Source organism: Jaculus jaculus, chromosome 5 (assembly GCF_020740685.1).
Source record: "Jaculus jaculus isolate mJacJac1 chromosome 5, mJacJac1.mat.Y.cur, whole genome shotgun sequence".
NCBI classification, from domain to species: Eukaryota; Metazoa; Chordata; class Mammalia; order Rodentia; family Dipodidae; genus Jaculus; species Jaculus jaculus.
The window spans coordinates 149,926,808-149,933,559 of record NC_059106.1 but is presented as its reverse complement, the minus strand read 5'-3'; the positions used below and the strand labels follow the sequence as shown (position 1 = coordinate 149,933,559).

The following is a 6,752-nucleotide window of genomic DNA, read 5'->3' as shown; positions in this document are numbered from 1 at the left end:
TGAACTTTTGTTCATATACCTGTGGCCATTTGTATGTCTTGTTTTGAGAAATATCAATTGCCCACTAAAAAAAAAAAAAAAAAAAAAAACAAACAAACAACTAGGTTACTTGTGTATTTTTATTGCTATCAAGTTTTCTGATTTCTAGGAACTAACCCCATGTCAGGTAAATATTTTCCCAATTTTCTTTCCCATTCTTTAGGTTTGTCTCTTAACTCATGATTATCTACATAATTTTATATTAATATTTTTTTCTTGTTGTTTTCTGTGATTTGGGAGTCTTGCTTAAGAAATCTTTCCCTATTCCAACATCCTTATTTCTTTCATGTTTTCTTCTACTAGTTTTATTGTTTTGGGTCTTACATTTAAGACATTAATCCTTACAGTTGACTTTTGTAACTGACGAAATATGTGGTTTTAGTTTTATTTTTCTGCACATGGATCCTCAGATTTAACATCAAAGGGCCATGCAACATGCACCAAGAGTGCTGATGGCATCGTCAAGCTCACTAATTATCCTCGCAGAATGCTTAAAGACACTAGCCATACATATGAGATGCAAGCTGGATAACAGAAAGGAGCACTGGGATTCCATTATGACCCCTTGTTCCTAGGAAGAGATGATGTGTGTGATGGATAAACGCTTGAATAAATGTCAATAGTATTTTAAGAAACCATTAAGAGCTTATGGCTTTTAGATTCTGAAAATACAAATTGAATGAACCAACAATATTTACTGGGAACATACTTACTGCTTCAGAGAAACGAGTAATAAATATCTCAGAGATTGATGATTATACCTTCTGCCTACCTTATTTGTGTCTCATCTGTTAATGAATGCTGGTAATATCCTTGCAGTTTATTGAATTACTCATTTACTTATTCTTTATTTATTGATGAATTGATTTGGGGGTTTTAAGGTAGGGTCTAGTTCTAGTCCAGGCTGACATGGAATTCACTGTACACTCTCAGGGTGGCCTTGGACTCACGGTGATCCTACTACCTCTGCCTCCTGAGTACTGGGATTAAAGGTGTGTGCCACCGTGCCCAGCTAATTATTATTATTACTTTTAAATTATTTATCCTTTTCTCTGGCTGGCAGTGCAGAGGCCGTACCATGCCTGGAGTAAACGTAAAAGACATAAACCAGCAGGAGCTCGTCAGCGCTCTGGCAGCCTTCCTCAAGAAGTCTGGGAAGCTGAAAATTCCCGAATGGGAGACACAGTCAAGCTGGCCAGACATAAAGAGCTTGCTCCCCACGCTGAGAACCTCCGCGTGGGCGCTGGGTCGGCTCCACGACCCAGATCTACCCAGGCGGCAGAGGAGCGGAGTTATGCCCAGGCACTTCGGTGGAGGCCCCAAGAGTGTGGCCCGTCGGGTCCTCCAAGTTCTAGAAAGGCTGAAAATCGTGGAAAAAGATCAAGATGGGGGCCGCAAGCTGAGACACCCACACAGAATCCCTGGACAGGTGGCGGCTGCCAGCAAGACACATTAAAACAAGGATAGGATGCTGGGTGGAGATATATATATATATATATATGAGAGAAAGGAGGAAGAAGCAGATAGAGAATGAAAGCACCAGGGCTTCCAGTCCAGGCAAACAAACTCTAGATATAAACTCTAGATATATTTGCCACCTTGTGCATCTGGCCTATGTGAGTACTCGAGAATTGAACCTGTATTCTTAGGTTTCACAGGCAAGCACTTTAACCGCTAAGCCATCTCTCCAGCCCCATTTACTTATTTTTTAAATAACTCACTAAGGGCTGGAGAGATGGCTTAGCGGTTAAGTGCTGGCCTGTGAAGCCTAAGGACCCCGGTTCGAGGCTTGATTCCCCAGGACCCACATTAGCCAGATGCACAAGGGGGCGCAGTTGTCTGGAGTTCGTTTGCAGTGGTTGGAAGCCCTGGCGCGCCCATTCTCTCTCTCTCTCTCTCACTCTTTCTCTGTTGCTCTCAAATAAATAAAAATAAACAAAAAACAATTAAGAAAAACAACTCACCAAACATTGAAAGCTTTCTAGGTTCAAAACAGGGAGAGAGGTGTGAAAAGGACAGAAGTGGTTTGGGTTCATGGATGAACCATGATAATGCTACCAATCATAAGATCTGCGAGGAAGACAGGGAATGGTGCTACCTGATCCCAGTGCATGGGAGGCTGAGGCAGGAAGGTCATGACTTTGAGACCAACTTAGTCTGCACAGTGAGACACTGTCTCAAAAATGTCACTGGTCTTAAAAGTGGAAGGCACATTTCAGCTAGGTAGTAAAGATAAACTCCATGGCTCTGTTGTACAACATGGAAATTTTAGTTAATAAAAATGTGATGTAGAGTACCTGCCTAATGTGCTCAGAGCCCTGGATTTCATCCTGAGCACACTAGCACAAGGGTATTGTAAATTGAAAATTGATGAGAGATTTTAATTGTTCTTACCACAAAAATGTGAAGTAGGGCTGGAGAGATGGTTAAGTGCTTGCCTGTGAAGCCTAACGACCCAGGTTTGAGGCTCCATTCCCCAGGACCCACGTTAGCCAGATGCACAAGGGGGCCCACGCAACTGGAGTTCGTTTGCAGTGGCTGGAGGCCCTGGCGGGCCCATTCTCCCTCTCCCTCTTTCTCTCTCTGTCACGCTCAAACAAATAAATAAAAATAAACAAAAACATTTTTAAAAATGCAAAGTAATTAATATATTAATTAGATTAACTTTGCTACTTCTCAGTGTGTATATATGTATCATATCATCATGTCACCATGAAACATATGTGACTAGTAAGTTAAAAATAAAGGTAGGATCTGGGGAAAGGGCTTAATGGATAAAGCTGTTGTGGTGCAAGTATGAGGCCTGGAGTTTTGATCCCTAACAGCACATACAAATGCTGGATGGAGAAGGTGATCCCTGGGGCGAGCTGTATTAGGCAGCTCTGCATTCAAGTGAGAGACTCTGCCTCAGTAAGTGAAGTAGGGAGCAGTACACATGTACGCACACAACACAACAACAGCGGCAGCAACACAAGTCTGGGGACTGGAGAGATGGCTCAGGGGCACTAGCTTGCAGGTTTTCCAAGCTGAGTTTGATTCCTTAGTGCTGGATGCAAAATGGCCCATGTGCCTATGGCAGTGGTCGGTGTGGAGCCAGCAGAATGTGGAAACTCGCAAGCAGGGGAACAGCAGCAACAAAGACCTTGTCTCAGAAGAAGTTGGAAGGAGAGGAGAAATACCACAACGCTATCCTCTGACTTCTACATGTGCACTGAGGCGCACATCTACTCCCACACAGATCATATACATACACACAAATAAATAGTAAAGCATTGAAAGAAAAGAAAACTAAATGTTTGGCTCACAATTCTGATGGCAGGGAAGTACAAGTGCCATACTGTTATTGTCTGGAGGGCATCACGTGGCAGAAGACATGCTTGAGATCGCAATGTGAGACAGGAAGCAAGAGAGATGAGTTAAGAAAGCTAAACTCACTTTGTCACAAGTTATTCTCATGAGAACTAATTCAATTCTAGGAGATATGAGTCACACTGAGGAGACAGCATTAATTTATTCATAAGGGTTGAGTTTCCATGACCTAATTACAATGAAGCCCAACCTGTTAAAAAGTTTATCACTTCAGTAACACCATGTGAACAAGACCACACTTCTTGTACATGGAACTCTGGACGAGGGTAAACAAACTAATTATAGCAGGTAGGTGGAGTAAACAAACTATATCATAGTTATCACAGACAGGTGGCTTGTTCTCCTAATTTTTAAATAAATATTTTATTTTTATTTGAGAGAGAGTGAGAGAGGAAGATAGAGAGTTAGAAATAGAGACAGAAAGAGAGGAAAATATATAGAGAGGAAGAATGGGCATGCTAGGGCCTCTATCCACTGCAAACTCCCAGTGCACACACCACCTTGTGTATCTGGCTTCACATGAGTACTAGGAAATCAAACATGGGTCCATAGGCTTTGCAGGCAAAGACCTGAACTGCTGAATCATCTCTACAGTCCTCTTATTATTTTTTAATAATAATCCTCCTTGAATCAGTAATTCCTCTTAAAGAGACTTCATTGACTAAAGTTTTGCTAACTGGGCTGGGCTAAAGGACCTATCTCTGTTCTCTCCTAGTTTCATTATGCCTATGTGTGTTTGTTCCTCATTAAGTTTATCATGAATTAAAAATGTGTTCATTATGTGTTTGTTTCATATACTTCTTGAGGGCAGTGACAGATATTAACCACCTGTTAATTACCGTGTTATTGTAATAAAATATAGAGTAGCTGATTTGCTGAAGCTTGACTTCTAAGCAAGAAGAATGAAGCTTCAGTTTTCTGGGGGTCAAGAAGACTGAACTCTGCTCCAAGGATGACACAAGCAAGTTTGTGGGAAATGGAAAGAACCTCATCACATGGAATCAACTTCTGGCATGGACATTGAGCTGTGGTAGACGGTATCCTGAATTACTTCTAAATCTACCTGAGGTAGATCATCATGCTGGTCAGCATTCTTTGGGGGATAAGACTAACTTTTTAAATTGAGAACATATTTTGTATGATACAACATGTATTGGTACCATCTTTTCTCCTGGACTTATTCTTCCAGGGTTCCTCCTCAGTGGGGTTGCTGGTGTTGCGGGAGGGTGGGGTAAGTAGTGCCTCTGGACATGACATCCAACCTGTGACTCTTACGATTTTTCTATCTCCTCTTCTGCAAAATTCCCTGAGACTTGTTGGGCGTGTTTTAAGCCTACTTCAGTGATGAGCTCTTAGGAACCTTTGGGTTTCTATTTTGGTATGTCTTGAGTATTCTCAGCGTCTGTTCCCTTCTAAGCTCAGCATGGAAGCAGCACTCTTGCTCATCTCCCCACTTTGTGGTTTTGCTTGGGACTTGACTGAGATGAGAGGGTTTAATCTCCTCAGGTCTCACTACCTTCTAAAAAAGAAAAAGCAGATTCTCCAATGGAGAGTAAATCAGCCTAGGTAAAATTAGACAAGTGTTATTAATTTAGGGAGAGTTTGATGGATGTAGTCCCTCTTTTAGTCAAAGACTAGTGGGAGCTTGAAATTGGGGGTCATAATCTTTGTCTTCATAGGATTCAGACCTGGTTCCCATTTCCAGATATGGGTTCCTTTACACACTGAGTGGATCTCAACCAATCAGAAAGCTATTGGGTACCCACCAAGGCTGTGTGCCATCATTGTACTGGTGTACTTCTTATTAGACTGATTGCTTCTGAGTAACTTAGACCCCTGCTTGCTCACACCATTGTTGACCACGTTCCCCCAGTAGAGTATTTAGAACCTTCCAGCATTAGACAGGCTAACTGTCTGGGGTCTGGCTGTCTTCCAGATTCCAGGAAAGTCTCTACATGTTCTGTGATAGCAGCATATGATGTCTTCAGCAATAGGATCTTACCCTTTATGTCAGAAGGGTAAAAAAGTGCTTTGACAGAAGCCTGTCTGTTTGGGGGACCTTGTATATCTCTCTGATTAACAGCTCAATGTGGGTAGTACCTATTTCTGGTACTATGAGTTACAGGTCAGAGCCAAAGTTTCTTTATTTTTTTTTTTTTTTTGAGTTAGGGTCTCACTTTGGTCCAGGCTGACCTGGAAGTCACTATGTAGTCTCAGGGTGGCCTCGAACTCTCAGCGATTCTCCTACCTCTGCCTCCTGAGTGCTAGGATTAAAGGCATGCACCACCATGCCAGGCTGTGCCAAAGTTTTTTAAGGTTAGGCTTCATCCCATCCTCTCCAGGACCCTACTTTTCAGCTGTTTCCCCTATACTCCTGCTGAGGGTTGTATCTTTCAGTCTCCCTTCAAGAAGAAAAGTTTCTATGTTGCCAGTTCATTTTGTATTTATTTTTGTGTTTATCTCTCCCCACCCGCCCCTTCCCCTCTCCCCCAAACTCTTCCATTCCTATTGTCCGGGCCTCAAGTTGCCTAACTGGTATGCCAGCAACTCAATCTGATCCAGGGTAGGTACTACAGATGAGTAGGAACATGTGGTGTTTATTTTTCTGTGATTGTGTGTGTTTGCTGAGTATGATCTATTCTAAGTCCATCCATTTTCCTACAAATTTTGTTGTATGACTTTTTTTTCACACTACTGTGTAGAATTTTTCGCTGGTAACTATCTCTCATTTTCCTGGGAACTGTCTTAGTAAAAAGCAGACTGGAAATAGCAGGGGTTTCTGTCCTGGGGGCAACACTTCAACAAGGCCTTTGGGAAGTTATTGTAGAAACCTTTCAGTTTCCTGTCTTTTCCGGGGGTGATGATACTGCTGGGTATTACATTCATGTCTATGAGGGCTTGGCAGAAGCAAATCCTCACTTACCTATTTTTCCCTCTTTTTCAGTTTCACTTCTTCATTTCTGCTTCCTGAAATCTTAGTTCAAATAACCACCTGAACCCAATTGCCACCGAATGCTGTCCTATCACACTTACACCAAGACAGCATCCTTTGCTGGGCACAGGTCTTAAGGTGTAATCTAATCTGATCAGTACTTTTCAGTATAGGGATTCTACATATCTTTTACCCATTTCCTTCAACTTTCGTGCCCTTCCTTAAGTATGATTATGCACAGCCCCAAAAGATTTTTGTTTGTTTGTTTTGGAATATCTTTCCTGTTTTTGTCATACAACATTTACATAATTCTGTTTTTTTTTTTCCTCATTTGTCTTCAGAAATCCTGGACAGGAAATAAGCACTAAGCCATGTAATAGCCTAAGGGACAAAGATCACCCAGATTTTCATG

General features: G+C 41.9%; 1 pseudogene; it reads left to right on the top strand.

Annotated features, from left to right (window-relative positions):
* Positions 1–1,117: 1,117 nt before the first annotated feature.
* On the top strand, positions 1,118–1,499 carry LOC101617401 (annotated as a pseudogene).
* Positions 1,500–6,752: the final 5,253 nt, after the last annotated feature.